This window comes from Myotis lucifugus, unplaced genomic scaffold, assembly GCF_000147115.1.
Source record: "Myotis lucifugus unplaced genomic scaffold, Myoluc2.0 scaffold_1, whole genome shotgun sequence".
NCBI classification, from domain to species: domain Eukaryota; kingdom Metazoa; phylum Chordata; class Mammalia; order Chiroptera; family Vespertilionidae; genus Myotis; species Myotis lucifugus.
In genome coordinates this window covers 15450372-15466577 of record NW_005871049.1, presented here as the reverse complement: position 1 = coordinate 15466577, position 16206 = coordinate 15450372, and the positions used below count along the sequence as shown (strand labels likewise).

The following is a 16206-nucleotide window of genomic DNA, read 5'->3' as shown; positions in this document are numbered from 1 at the left end:
TGTGTTGCTAGTCTCTGGGTTGCCTCAATGTCCTATGCTTGGCTTCTCAGCTTTTCTATCACTGTTTTGTGACCATTTAATTATCTGAATTAATATCCCTCTTGTAAAAGAACTTGAGTGGTTTCTGTTTTCCTGACTGGACTCAGAAGGAAACATGTGTGTATTTCATTATAAACGACCTGAAACTCTTTTGGAAGTAGATAGAAGTTTTTCAAAATAAAAGATATTAAAATCATCTAAATACTTGAAAATTTTATCACACTGCCTCTTTTAAAAGTCAGTTATTGATTTTATAAAATATAAAAAAGTCCTTTAATGTAAGATGGTGTTATTATTTACATGAATACTGTTGAGTGATTTTTCTTGTAATGCAGCAAAGAAATAACCTTTTAAATTTTAGTCTCTTGATATATACAATGGATGTAGGTAATCTTTTGATGGATGAAATTTCACAAACCTACCCAAAGAAGTCTATTTCCCAAATTTTATATTTGACTAAGCCCTAACTAAATTCTTCCAGGCATTTTTTTTTCTCCTTAAAATTGCATGTGAAGTTGCAAGTGATCCAGATGTTACTGATTTGTTTATAGTTAAGCAATCAGCATTGTTTGGTAAAAAACATTTGAAGGCCTATGATGCTTTTCAAATATCTTTATCCTTTGAAGACGAAGGTTGAGTCCTGCCAAAGCTAAGTGAAACTTGAACTTTACAAGACTCAAGTCCAGTGAACCTAAGACATTTTAAATTTGCACAATACCCAATGCTAACTAATGTTTTCACATCTGGCTCTTGGTACAAAGCCATGAAAGAACAGTAGGTTATTCATTTATTTTTATTTTTTGGTGGTGGGGGGTTGATGGTTAATTCTAGTCTGGTGAAGGTTCCTCTTCACTCACAAATTATATTTAATGATTTATGATTTTGACCAGATGGTTTCAAGATTACACTGTATTGTCATGCAAAAATGCAGCCAATGTTTTTGGCTTCTCTTCTGAAACAATGTTTTCTTTCTTTCTTTTTTTTTACTGATCAAATGAGATAACCAGTTGCCAAATGATGCCTAAACATTGTTTTCCACTTATCCAATTTTAGTAAGCTGATGTACAGCCAAAGGTCTTTGAAGAATTTAAGTATATTAAAAGAAGAAAAGCCCAACAGTATGGCAGAGTGATTGAACACAAGTTTTTGCGTCAGTAAGACTGGGGTGTGGATCCTAGCTGTACTAGTTACATGAATATCCTTCTGTGTAAGTGAAGATAAGAATAATAGCTGTCTCATGGAACTATGATAATTAAAAGGGACAATATATGTGAAAAACTGAGTATATTGCCTGGCACATGCCATATGTTCAACTAGCTATTACTATTTTAATACATTTTCAGAACAAACTTTTTCCATGTTAGAAAATCTTTTTGTACAAGATGAAAGACAGCGATAAGACATCTCTAAATGTGGGCAGAACCAGTGAAACTTTTGTGGATCAGTATACAGTTTGTTCACCTGTATACCGTATATTTTCATTTTGTTTCACTTTTATTGATTTTTTTCAAATAGCGCATCTACATGGTTTGAAGTTCAAAAACTATTAAGAAATATTCAATGGCCCAAACCGGTTTGGCTCAGTGGATAGAGCGTTGGCCTGCGGACTCAAGGGTCCCAGGTTCGATTCCGGTCAAGGGCATGTACCTTGGTTGCAGGCACATCCCCAGCAGGGAGTGTGCAGGAGGCAGCTGATCGATGTTTCTCTCTCATCGATGTTTCTAACTCTCTGTCCCTTTCCCTTCCTCTCTGTAAAAAAATCAATAAAATATATTTTAAAAATAAATAAATAAAAATAAAAAAAAGAAATATTCAATGAAAGAGCTCCCTTTCATCCCTGTCCCCCCATTACCCAGCTCTCCTGCTTATGAGGCAATCAAGGCCAGCATTTTTCTGGTGAATCTGTACAAGATATGTAATGCACATAAAAACAAATAAACACGATCCCTTCCTTTTACATAAATAGTAGCATGCTATACAAGTTGCTTGTTACTGCAACTTGTTTTTGCTTTAATTACATATTGTCTATCATTCCATATCAATATGGCTGCATAATAGTCCAAACTTTATTTTGGCCAGTGCCCTATTAATAGAAATTTAGGTTGTTTCCAGGCTTTTGCTGTTACAGATAATGTTCCAACAAGTAACCTCATCTATGCATTATTTAGCATATATGTATGTGCTATTTATATCAGTAGGGTAAATTCTGTAAATGTGTAGGACAAATTCCCAGAAGACCTGCTGGGTCAGAGAGTATGTGTAATTGTAATTTTGATGATTATTTGCAAATTGTTCCCCAGAGAGATCACACCATTTTATAAAGCAACCAACAATAATATACTTGGACATTAAAAATCCATTTTCAGGGCCAGTCGCAGACCAAAGGTTCAGCTGGCTCCAAAGTGCAAGACTTGATCATATACTTTGAGCCCCACGTTCTTTTTTTCGTGTTAACCTCCAGGCAGAAGCATATCTCAGAGAGATTTCTTTTTGTTTCCATGGTGACACTTAACCTATTTAAAAACCTCAAATTATTGTCCTTAGGTTACAACAGTAAAAACTCTGGATTAAAATGTTCTACCCACTTCATGTTTTAAATAGGAAAGAGGTAAGAAAAATCCTCACAGGCGAACAGTGGTGCATATGCTGCTTCCTGTGCAGGGGGGTTGTTCAATTCAGGCACTTTTCTAGTGTGTATTTAGGGATATGTTCTTTTGCTCTCTGAGGTCCTCTTCAATTTTGCTCTCTGGCTTTTGAGAAACTAATCTGTTTTCTTTACTGGAAGAACATGGCAAGAGGGCAGGGTGGGAGGGGGGTGATTATGGGTTAGCACTTAATTTTCAGCCCCTCTATGTAGAGAATTTTGCTATTTTCTGGTGTGGCTCTTGATAACTTAAATGCATTTGAATTTCTTTTTCTTTTTCTTTTTTTTGCTATTAAGAATTAAGAGTAATAAACAGTGTTATCCAAGGACAAAAATGCATCTACTTGTTTGATTTTCTTTTTCATTTCAGTAGTAATCAGAAAAAAGAATGCAACTGAGCTACTGGAAAATCTCTCAGAAGTAAACACATGAAGTAAACACATATACAATCCTTAGTGTTATTGGTTACAGAAAAAATAGTTCCTTTAGATAGCCTTCAGAAACATCAGAGAGATATGTATGTGTGTGTTCCTGGCACTCGGGGTCCAGATGAAAATCTGCCCATTTGCAGAAAGGATACAATTGGCTGTGAATGTATTTATTTGCAACACTGAATAGTTCATTTGTGAATGTGTGCCCATCTGCAGATTAACTGTCTTTTGCATGTGGGCTAAACCATAGGGAAGTATTTAAAACAAAAGGTTTCTGAGGGCTTAAGCTTTCACTAGGATCTCCTTTTCCAGTGTTAATTTTAAATTCAAATTCAACATTAAATGAAGCCTGATTTAATTGGTCCAGCTTTCTGATGCTTTTCAGAGTGAAGACTTTTTTATCCTTGCTGTTTCTTTATTGGTACAAAATTAGCCTTTGAATTCTGGATGGCTTGTAATTTCAGTTAAAAGAGAAAGAAAAATAGAAGGAAAACTTTGTCTATTGTGTGACAAATCAGTTATTTGCCATACTTGAGAACAAAAACTTGACTGATACAACAAGTATTTTGCCTTTTCTCTGTTTTGACATCATAAATACAGCTACCGAAACATTTTCTGATTGCAAGTAGTCAATACAGCCCCGTCAATCTTTTCAAGCTTCTCTCCAGGAACAGATGTAGAGTAGAAATGTGAACTACAGCAAATGAATCTTAAGTAGACTCAGTCTTTCCATGTCTTTATAAAGGAAGAGGTGGATATTCCTGCGTGTTACAGGTAGCAGAGTGAAATATTGTATTAGCCAGAGTTCAGTTGGGGGGAGGAGAGGAGAGAAAAGAAAAGGAAGGGCACTAGGTATTTTAACGTGAGATTTTATGTAGAGAATTGATTACTCAAGAATTACAGGACTGAGAAAATAAGAGTGGAACACTGGGTTAACTCAGAGCCAACAGCAGAAACAGCTACATTTAGGTCTGGGGAGACAAAAGGGAAAAGAATGAAATTACTATTCACCTCTTTGGAAGAAATGTTCCTGTGGAGCTGGGAATCCACTACCTCTGAGTGCTTCCTAATGGCAGAATTCAACAGCCAGATGGCAAAGGACTCTGGGAAAAGTAATTTGCAAAGTTTCAGTCCTAGGATTAATAGCGAAGCTATATAATGATCATTTTGGTGTTGTAGGATTCAATTACTTGAATTTTTACAGAAAGCAAACCAAAATACTATGTGGCAATAAAGTTCAGACATTTTTCAGCTACTCTTTTTTAAAAATATATTTTTGTTTATTTCAGAGGGGAAGGGGGAGAGAGAGAGAGAGAGAGAGAGAGAGAGAGAGAGAGAGAGAGAAGAAACATCAATGATGGAGAGAGAATCATTGATTGGCTCCCTCCTGCATGCCCCACATTGGGGATAGAGCCCGCAACCTGGGCATGTGCCCTGACTGAGAATCGAACTGTGACCTCCTGATTCGTAAGCTGACGCTCATTCATTGAGCTATGCTGGCTGGAAAGGTTACTCTATTTTTGTAAAGGATTTTATATTTTAAAAAATTCCACTTACTGGCTAGTTTATTAGAGAACTAATAAAACCACTTAAGGATATTAAGTTAGTGATTATTTTGATGAATTATTGAAATATATTCTATGTCTACCTAGTAAACAGAAAATAAAGTATTGTATCTGAGTTACTTATTGATTGCTGTATAACAAATTATGCTAAAATCTAAGTGCTTAATTTAATACAACAAACATTTATTATCTCACACAGTTCCTGAGGTCAAGAATCTCAGAATCTCAGAACCGAGAATCTAGCTTAGCCCTAGCCAGTTTGGCTTAGTGGATAGAGCTTTGGCCTGCAGACTGAAGAGTCCCGGGTTTGATTCCGGTCAAGGGCGTATGCCTGGGTTGCGGGCTTGATCCACACTGTGGGGCATGCAGGAAGTAGCCAATCAATGATTTTCTCTCATTGATGTTTCAATCTCTCTCTCCCTCTCTCAAATCAATAAAAATATATTTAAAAAATTAAAAAAAGGATCTGAGCGTAGCTGGATGGTTCTGGCTCCAGGTTTTCTCATGAGGTTGCAGTCCAGATTTCAGCCAGGGCTGCAGTCATCTGAAAGCTTGACTGAGTTGGAGGATTCACTTCAAAGTTCTCACATGACTGTTGGCAGAAGGCTGTAGTTTTCTACCAAGAGAACCTCTCTGAAATTCTTTTTAGGACCTATAGCAACTTCCACTGAAGTCACCTATCCATGAGAGAGGGAGTGTCAGACAGCAACAAAATGCCAAGTGTTTTCTATTTCTATAACCCAGTGGTCGGCAAACTCACTAGTCAACAGAGCCAAATATCAACAGTACAACGATTGAAATTTCTTTTGAGAGCCAAATTTTTTAAACTTAAACTATATAGGTAGGTACATTGTTATTAACTTAATTAGGGTACTCCTAAGCTGGCCTTTGCTAAAAACGTCCTCAATCTGATTGAGGTACATTCGCTGAGGGCAACCCCTTCCAACTCTCCCATCCTCACTCGTCTTGTATACTTGTTTCAGATAGACGAGTGTGGATGGGAGAGTTGGAAGGGGTCGCCCTCAGCGAACGTTCCTCAAAACAATGTACCTCCCCCGGGCTGCATATCCCGGCCTGCCTGCGCCACATCTCCCTTTGCCCACCGACCAACCGACCGACACCCCCCACTTCTTCTAACGCCACTTCTTCAAAATAGACTCGCCCAGGCCGAAAACCGACTTCTGCACATGGGCCACGAAGTTTCAATCGCACTATACCCGCGCCCGCACGTGGTATTTTGTGGAAGAGCCACACTCAAGGGGCCAAAGAGCCGCATGTGGCTCTCGAGCCGCGATTTGCTGACCACTGCTATAACCTAATCTCAGAAGTGACATTCAAAGTAAAAGCAACATACCATCACTTTTGCTCTACTATATTCTATTGATCATGTAAACCAGAGGTTCTCAACCTGTGGGTCGCGACCCCTTTGGGGGTCAAACGACCCTTTCACAGGGGTCGCCTAAGACCATCGGAAAACACATATATAATTACATTTTTTTTTCCAAGTTTGAATTTTATTGAAAAGAGTCCTTCTAATACACTCGTACATCCTGGAAAAATAAGGTAACAAATATGATATATAGCATATAAAGCAGTGATTTTTTTAAAAAATGAGTCCACACAGTAACTGGTTAAAGAAATGGGATTCTCCAGGTCCTTAGAGAATTTGAAGTGGCACCTTAGGTGATCTAAGAAACCAATCATAGTCTCATGGTTTTCCTTTTGGCTCAAGATTAGTAGTTAAGTTACCAACACCTGTTTTAAGAGGTAGACTATATGCTTTTTACTAGTCCACCATTTACTGGTCAGCCTGGCCTCAAAAGACTCTCCCTCTTCAGCCCATCTGTCTCTGTGATGGCCACAGATCTCCATGCCCCAGGCAGCAAGACTCCCTGATCTCTATTTAAGATCCATGAACCGGATATCCATGATGAGAAGGGAGTTCTTAGGCAGTGGACGGGGGGCTGGAGAGAGAACAGTAAACACTTGATGCTCCAGGTCCACACTCGTCACCACGATGAAACCGGCCACACTGGTCTCAGAAAGGTTCTCCTCCGTGCCCTCAGCAGTGCTGACACTCAGGAGGTGGTGCGCCATATCTCGGCCAGGGGTGACAGGTACTAGCTTCAGCTGATTGTCCTCCTGAGACATGCCCAAAGGCAAACAGGAGTCTGGAATGGTGGGTGCCCCAACTCTGTAGATTTTCACATCTGAAAATTTGACATTGAAGGCATGGGGATAAAAACAGCCCTGGAATCCATAGAAATACTCACGGATACGCTTATCCCTACATTCCCGCCGGAAATCCTTGGAGCGCTCCACCACACCCCCTGATTTAGGGAGCAGCACAGTATGCACAAAGTGAGGCAAGTCCCATTTCAGTTCATTGTAAAGTCGTTCTTGATCCAGAACCACAACCACATCTACCTCAAAGGCTGAAGCTGCATGCACCAGGGCCTGGTAACCAGAGCCCTTGACCCAGCCACAGGTGTTAATGACACAGCCACTCACAGAAGCCCTTCGGTTCACTTCACACCTTTGGTTGAACACATCTGCTGGACGAGATGTAATCTTATTATAAAGCTTGATGTTGGTGCCAGGAGTGGTGGAGCCAAAATGATACACCAGAGGGGCCTGGATGGAGAATCCTTCTTCAACATCTGCCGGCCGCTCAATGTAGAGGGCCCCCATGGTACCAGGGATAGACACAGAGCCCAGGCCCACATCCAGCTCCACATAAGTGGGACGGCAGCCCAAATGCACTGCGTAGTTGAGCAACAGGTGGCACACTGTGGATTTGCCCACATCGGTGGGGCCCACTACCATCACCCGGGGGCCTCACTCTTCTTCCTTCTCCGCCTGCCTCCACATCTGCTCCAACGCTGTATGAGTGTTGAGGTAAAGCAACATAGGGGTGTCCTTGGAGACATAAGCCACCTCGGTGCGGCCACTCAGCTGTACCGAACAGCCGTGCCAAGTGAAAACAGCTACCTTGGCACCAGCATCAAAGGTGAATTTCTTGTTCTGGGTCAGCTCTGTGCCAAAGACTTCTGCCATGCCAGCCAGCAGCTCCAACTGAACTGACTGAGACGCTTCCACCTCAAAGCGAAGTTCTGTTTCTCGCTCTAGTTCAAATTTAGTTGTTGGCTTCTTGTCATCATTGGTCTCCTCGCCCATCTTTTCTGTGTAGCTGCTGTGCCTGGTTCCTGGAGCCTCTGCCTTGGGGCCTCTGCTGTCAGTGATGGTTGCTCAGCAGCCCTCCCTCCCCAACCCTCAATAGATTTAATTTTTTAAAAAGTTGGTAGGTTATAAAATTGTTGGGGTCCAACCCCAGCAGGTCCAGGGGTTCCCAAAGTTGTAGACGGAGTCGGCGAAGAAGGAATGACACGGAGACAGCATTCAGTTGATCAGCAGCCTAGCCAGGTTCTCTAGCCAGGATCTCCAGCCAAGTTCTGTCTTTATTGTCTTGTTACATCTGTATTTATACCAGTTGATTTAAATCCTATCCATTCTATTCCAAAGGTTAGGGCGTTTCTTATCTCCATTCCAAGGTTACTCTATTGTTCTATTAAGCTACAAGGAAGTAACTGAAGGAGATTATCCTAAGTAAAGATTATGTAGCTTAAGCATGATTGTTCGTAGTTAAAGTGATTAATTACCCGACTGGCACTTAGTTAAGGGGTTTTATTCCCTCCCTAACTCCAGGGAAAAATCCTCACCTGGGGAAACAACCTTTCTCAGGGAGGTGGTCCTGTTTAAAACACATAGCGTTAAGAGGGGGAGCAAACATATGCCACACACGCCAGGTCCCCCAAAACACAAGCTGTGCAGATGTCTCCTCCCCGCAGCGACTGCGCCAAGCAGCAAGGGTGGACAGGCTTCTGGCAAATTCCCCCATCTTCACTTTCTAAATGACAGCGCGTGCAAATCAGCGGCCACTCCCCAGACTGGGCCGTTCAAGATTCGGAAAAAGACCCGCTTGTGACCCCACCAACAGGTCAGTCCGAGGCCCAACCCCACATCAGCGCCCGAACAAGGACCCCTAGGTAAGCCCCCCCATTCCCCTAGGTAAGCCCCACTCTTGGGACAGATAGGACTCCACCGTAGGAAGAGGGTGGTTAGTCTTCGCTGACTCCGTCCACACCTTTGGGAACCCCTGGAACAGGATTCCCCTAGGTAAGCCCCCCCATTGAGAACCCCCACACTTGGGACGGATAGGACTCCACCAGGGTGCTGCAGACCCCCCTATAGAGAATAAATAGGGTAACAAGGTGGATAGTTCAGAACTTAGATTGAGAAGATGTGCCATACTGAGTCTAAAGAAAAAAAGACTCTGTATTGATCTTTTAACAGATGTGGGGAGCCGATATAGGGTTAAGCCTCGGACTAACCTGCCGGCAAAGTCACAAACAAGTCTTCTTCCGAGTCCCAAACAACCCAATCCGAGAGGAGGCCGCCGATCCACATGCGCTGTCATTCAAAAAACAAAAATGGGGGAATTTGCCGGAAGCCGGTCCACCCCCGCCGCCCGACACAGTCGCCACAGGGAAGAAACATCCGCACAGCCCATGCTTCAAGGGACCTGGCGTACATGGCACATGCCCGCTCCCCCTCCCAACGCCATGTCTAATTACATATAGTTTTTGTGATTAATCACTATGCTTTAATTATGTTCAATTTGTAACAATGAAATTGGGGGTCACCACAACATGATGAACTTTATTAAATGGTCGAGGCATTAGGAAGGTTGAGAACCACTGATGTAGACCAACCTTGGTACAAGGTGGGGACAATTATATATAAGAGTGTGAATACTAGGAGGCAGGGATTATTGGGGGCCATCTTAGAGGCTGGCTACTATACTATCTAAACTTTTATTGGGGGGGGGGGAACCTCCAGAAAATCTATGTTAACAAAAACATTGAAAGCTGTAAAGAATTTTTGTGAGTTTACTTGAGCCAAACTGTCGACCATTGCCGGGAAGCAGAACCTCAATGGATTGAGATAATGCTCCAGAAAATGGCAATTTCTCATCTATTTTTATGCATTGCAATCAAAGGAGGGGACGTAGATGGGTTACATGAAATCCACTGGTGATAGATTAGAGAGGTGGGAGAAAGCAAAGCCCAGAAACCTCTGGGATTGGATAAGTAAAACAATAGACACATACTTAAGTGGGTACAGGAACAATTAATATGATAACAATGAAGGAATTTGTGGTATCTGTCCTGGCGTCCAGGCACATTAGGTTGTGCCCCAAGGGGTCCAGAAAAAGGGAAGTTACAAGTTACCCAGACATTTCAAAGATATGTTATCATAGATGCAAAAAGACAGGCTCAGTTAAGGTAAAGGTTGACCTTGTCAGTGAAGATACTGGCCTAAGAGGTAACTACCCACCAAAACTTCTTTTAGTTAAAGTTTAATTTCAGACCATCCTTTTTTGGTTTTTTTAGGTCTTTGAGTTTACAAGACTGCCATGCAGGCCTTCCCTGAGCTTGTCAGGTTAACATGTGGCTTCTTTCGTCCACACCTATCATTTAAAGAAATATATACAGTGGGGCCTTGACTTACGAGTGTCCCGACTAACGAGTTTTTTGAGATACCAGCTGTCTCTCGGCCGATTTTTTGCATTGAGTTGATAGAGTAATTTGAGTTAACGAGCTCTTTAACGAGCTCGGTCTCGGAACGAATTAAACTCGTAAGTCAAGGCCCCACTGTATTTTATTGATTTTTTTACAGAGAGGAAGGGAAAGGGATAGAGAGTTAGAAACATTGATGAGAGAGAAACATCAATCAGCTGCCTCCTGCACACTCCCTACTGCGGATGTGCCCGAAACCAAGGTACATGCCCTTGACCGGAATCGAACCTGGGACCCTTGAGTCTGCAGGCTGACGCTCTATCCACTGAGCCAAACCAGCTAGGGCAGGGGTGGGCAAACTTTTTGACTCGAGGGCCACAATGGGTTCTTAAACTGGACCGGAGGGCCGGAACAAAAGCATGGATGGAGTGTTTGTGTGAACTAATATAAATTCAAAGTAAACATCATTACATAAAAGGGTACGGTCTTTTTTTTTTTTTTTTTTTTTTAGTTTTATTCATTTCAAAAGGGCCAGATTCGGCCCGCGGGCCGTAGTTTGTCCACGGCTGGGCTAGGGCAAACATTTTTTTTTTTAAATAAAAAATTCCATCCAGTACAATTATTAGCTCTAAACGGACTTGATTGTGTACAAGGAAAGAAAGCTAGTTGACCCATTTGCATAAGATGAATTTGATTAATTTCATTAGGTTCTCAGGAGTATTTTTTAAAAATATGTTTTTACTGATTTTAGAGAGAGGAAGGGGGAGGGAGAGATAAAAACATCAATGATGAGAGAGAATAATTGATTGGCTGCCTCCTGTACACTCTCTACTGGGGATCAAGCCCGCAACCCCAGCAAGTGCCGTGACCAGGAATTGAACTGTGACCTCCTGGTTCATGGGTCAATGCTCAACTATTGAGCCACACCAGAGGGGTGGGTTCTCAGAAGTACTGAATCTTTCAGGTTTTATTTGATTAAAATACCACTGTTTAAGAATTTTTAACTTTTGCTGGTCAGAGTGAACATTTTCATTTCATCCAAGTACTAACCAGGCCTGACCCTGCTTAGCTTCCAAGATCAGACAAGATCTGATGTATCCAGGGTGGGATGGCTGTAGATTTGAACATTTTAATTTCAGATGTGGATTCTCAAAAAGTTTCAGAAGTTAATGCTAACAAGTAAAGATCCTTTGAAAGTAAGTGGTCCAGTTTAAAGGCATAGGATCCTCTAAGGTTGTCTGAACAGCAAGCTATATTTGGGGATTTGGCATACAGTGGGGCTGTCTTGGATTAGGTCTCAAAATACCTAAAGGATTTCCTTAAACAGGCCCAGTGTCAGACACAACAGGTGTTTTACTTCTAATTTTGGAAGCAGAGGCAGCCAGTTTAGAATGAGGTTGTTATGCACTCATTCAGCAGGAGTGGGGACAATAAGTAATTTTGCCAAGACATCAAGTGTAGGAAAAAACGGAAATGTGTTATTCTTCTCATACTCCTGATAACCACATTCTTACAAGATAACAGAATTTTGATGAATTCTGATAAAGGCCTCTGTTTTCTCAGTATTTAACAATTCATTAAAAAATATTGAAAGTAGACTCTAGTGTCTCAGGTTCTACATAAAATACTCATTGAAATAATTATGTCCATTCTTATTTTTATTATAATATTGTCAGTGAATTAAATTATTGCAATGGGAAATAAAGACATTGTAGAATTAAGCATATATTTGGTTTCCTTTTCTTGTCAAAATATTTTAAATGAATTTGGGGCTTTAGAAGATGGTGATATTACTTTATTAAAAAATATGGAAGCACATTTTAAAATATAAAATATAGATAAGCCTTAAAATATAAAATATGCTTGAAACATTATTAGCTACCCCAAATGAAGTTTTTGTGCATATGAATGTGAGCAACCTTTTTGAATGACTTTAAAAAATTAAAGCAATTGTTATCATGAACTTTTCAAGACAAGGGTTCATAAACTTGCAAATGTGAAGTCCTTGGAAATGTTTCTAATATATCCTCAAGATATTCAGTGCAATCTTAGCATGATATATACAGTACATTTCCAATAAATACACACAAAAAAACAAAAAAAAAGAAATTCTTATTGAAGAAATCCTATATAATAAAAGCCTAATATGCAAATTGTCCCCTTGGGGGGTTGTTCAACAAAAAGACCTGGAGTTTGCTTGCTATGACGTGCACTGACCACCAGGGGGCGTCGTGGACCATGGCGGGCATTGGAGACGCACTGCGATGTGGGGCGTGGTTACGGTGTTTTGGCCAGTCAAGACTCGGACTAATGAAAGGACAGGGTCCTCTCATTGCCACGTGCAAGTCCCAGCTGGAGGGCAGGGCCAGCACAATTATAGCCAACGGCTGTGGTTGCAAGCTTGAACCTATGGTCCGAACACGTAACCCCACGTGCCTTGTGGTAGAGTTCAGGTGCATATAGTTGAGTGAGGTTGGAACTCATGAGAATGCTGTTAACAACGTGATCACGCCTTTGCTTTGTGCCTTGTGACATCTGCTATAAAATACATGGCTTGTGGGCGCTGTCGTTGTCTCATCAGGGAGGCAGCGTCCCACCGAGACCCAGCTATTATTCTCTTGTCTGTCTTTCCTTAATCCTTTCACCCCCCACACTCGGGATTGCCCTTGGCGTGGCACACTGTGACCTTTAGCCGGCTACCTGGGGGCGGGGTGATGGGGATGGAGCTCCTCTCTCTCCCCCTGCTACCCACCTCTGGGACACCAGGACTCCCGCCCCGAGGAAGCCCCCGTGCTCAGGTGCTGGACGCCTGCAAGGAGCCCACCCGCACCTTCGAGGCCTCTTTCGGGTGAGCTGGGCCACAGCCTCTGGGACCACAGGGGCTGGTTGGGCTCCCCGTGGGTTCGCCCAGGAGCTGGTCTGTGAGGCCGGCCGGAAGAGAGTGCGCTGCCTACCCGGATTCCTTGTGGCACTGCTGGGTGGCCCAGAGGTCCATGCTGCGCCCTGGCCCGTGGCATCTGGCCACACTCACCGCATCTCCACATGGGGACTCGGGCACTGTGACTCAGGCAGAGGGGGGTACACGGGGGCCCAGGGCCCAGAGGTCAGCTGGGACCTGCCCTTCCATGCTAGACACTCGTGCTTTGAGCACCGGCCAGGCCTAGGGACCGCACCTGTGCATGAATTTCGTGCACCGGGCCTCTAGTATTAAAATAAATGTGAAAAAAGGCATGTTGTTTTTTTTGCATATCAGAAAGTCTGTTGCTTATAAAATGAACACTATAGGATCTACTCACGTGAGGAATTCAATATTTAAGCTCTATGGTTCAGATGTTACTTTACTTTGAATTCTTCTGTGGGTTTTAAAGGGAAGCTAGCCCTAGCCGGTTTGTCTCAGTGGATAGAGCATCGGCCTGCAGTCTGAAGGGTCCCAGGCTCCATTCCGGTCGAGGGCACATGCCCAGGTTGTGGGCTCGATCACCAGTAGGGGGCATGCAGGAGGCAGCCAGTCACGGGTTCTCTCATCATTGATGTTTCTATCTCTCTCTCCCTCTCTGAAATCAATAAAAACAAAAACAAAAAATCAAACCTATTGGAAAAAAAAAAGGCAAGCTATGTTGTAAGTAGTGGCAAACCTCTGTAATTCTTTTTGAGTGGAATGAGAAGTGTATGCAATGTAAATATTTTTGAAGAAAAGAAACAGGTTTGACTTGAAACTAGATTTTTCTAAGTGATTCCATAATGTTTATTTCTTTACACCATGTACAAAATTTAATATTGGGACAAGAAACTTTAATTAGGTCACAGTAACTTATATATTCTCTAAAAACAGCACGATTGGAAATAGAATTTTTAAACATTAAGAAATCACATTGAGCCCCGGCTGGTTTGGCTCAGTGGATAGAGGGTCGGCCTGCGGACTGAAGGGTCCCAGTTTTCATTCCAGTCGAGGGCACCTGCCGGGGTTGTGGGATCGATCCCCAGTGGGGGGCGTGAGGGAGGGAGCCGATCAATGATCCTCTCTCATCATTGATGTTTCCATCTCTTTCTCCCTCTCTGAAATCAATAAAATATATTTAAAAAATCATAGAGAAGCTCCAAGGTGAATACACAAGCCAGTCACTAATTGCTTGCACCAAAAGCACTGAAAACTAATTTCTAGAGTTTCAGTAATTTGCACTGTACGCCCAGCTCACCCTCTGGCCTGCCTCAGCTCCATCCCAGTTTCTTTGACTACACGTCTAACCTTGCAACACCCCAGCTTCCTTCTTCCCCAACTCCACCATGGCCTCAGACTGCAGTAAATTCTGCGATTAACCATGTGTTTAAGTAATTAGGACATCAGCTGCTGCTGAATTTTAGCAAAATAAAATCCCGGAGTCACAAAAACATGCCGGGTTCTCAACATAAACTCGTCATGGAACGTCACAGGGTGGGGAGTGGAGCAGGAAGCCTCCAGGCACGACTGGAGGCCGTGGCAAGACCAGCATGTTATCCAGCAACTACATGGTGACATTTTAAAGGAAAAAAACAACCACTAACATTTTTCGGACCATTGACATTTCTTTGCGCTGGGTGCGCAGCTACCGTGGCAGGGGGAACCAGAACGTCTGTGGCAAAGGCTTCTTGCCATAGCGCGTGAGCCGCACTTGGAATGTCTAATAGGAATCCGCAGTTCGCGGTGGCTCCATGGACAGTCTGTGTCGTCCAACACCGCGCCAGTTCGGCAGGCTTCGCCCGGGAGCTCTATTTTCTGCTTAAGCCCTTAAAGCCACCGCCATGGAAACGCCCGGAGAAGAGGCCGGGGGGAGGGGTGCAGACAGGTGCGCCCTCTGTTTGGGAATACACAAAGGGCCGACCCGGCCGCCGCCGTGTCCCTGGCAACTCCACGCACGCAGGGCGCGCGCACTTCCCGCGGCCACGAGGCGCAGCGGGCTGCCCGGCGAGCGGCGCGCGCAAGTCACCGCGCGTCAGCTCGCGGAGAACCCTCGGCCTGCGCTCTCTCTCCCTCCGGCGCGGGCCCGGGAAACGCGAAGCCGGCTCCGGCGGCGCAAGCGCTGTAGGGATCTGTAGTCCGCTGGCCTCCCAGGCGCGCGTCCCCGCCCGTCGCAACCCGACTTCCTGCCGCTGCCCAAACTACACCTCCCGGCATCCTCTCCGCTGTCGGGCCGAAAGCGAAAACAAATTCTGGGCTGCGAGGGGAGCTGCCCTCTGCCGGCTTCCCCCACCCGCACCCCGCCCCACCGGTGCCCTGCTGCGAGGCGTGGAGGCGAAAGGCCGCGTTTTTCTCTCGTGGCTTCCTTGGCCCCTGCTGCCGGGAGTGCGGGGCACGCAGGCCTTGTTTCACCTGAGCCGGCCTCGCGCGCGCGAGGGGCGGGGTTTCCTCGCTTCACCCCAGTCGGGACGAGGAAACTTGTGGGGAAGGCGACCCCGGCCCGGGTCTGGAGCACGGCAGCGAGGCCGCCGAGGAGTGACTTCTCACTCTCGGGTTTTCCTTACAGTTCCTCCCGGGTGCGCGGCTCCTCGGAAGGCGGCCGCGTGCGCACAGCCATGCACTAGGCAGGGCTCCCCTATGCGCTCGGAGCGCGCGGACCGCTGCCTCGGGCCGCCGTCGCCGCCTGCCGCCCGCGGAGCCCTAGACACAGCCGCCGCCCGCCCTAGGCCGGGGCGTAGAGGAGCCGGCGGCGCGGCCATGTGGGGCTAGCCCGCGCCGCGCCTGGCCTGCAGCGGGACCGGCAACATGGAGGCGGCCGTCGGCGCCCCCGACGGCGGGGACCAGGGCGGCGCGGGGCCCCGCGAGGACGTGACGCCCATGGACGCATATCTGCGGAAACAGGGCCTTGTATCGGAATTGATCGCCAAGGACGGGTCCTGCCTGTTCCGGCTGTGGCGAGCAGGTAATGGGCGTAGGTCGGGGTCGGGGGCGTTGGGTCGGGGTGGGGTGGGGG

General features: G+C 44.8%; 1 pseudogene; it reads right to left on the bottom strand.

The window, feature by feature from the left end:
- Positions 1 to 6210: 6210 nt before the first annotated feature.
- Positions 6211 to 7879, bottom strand: LOC102432148 (annotated as a pseudogene).
- Positions 7880 to 16206: the final 8327 nt, after the last annotated feature.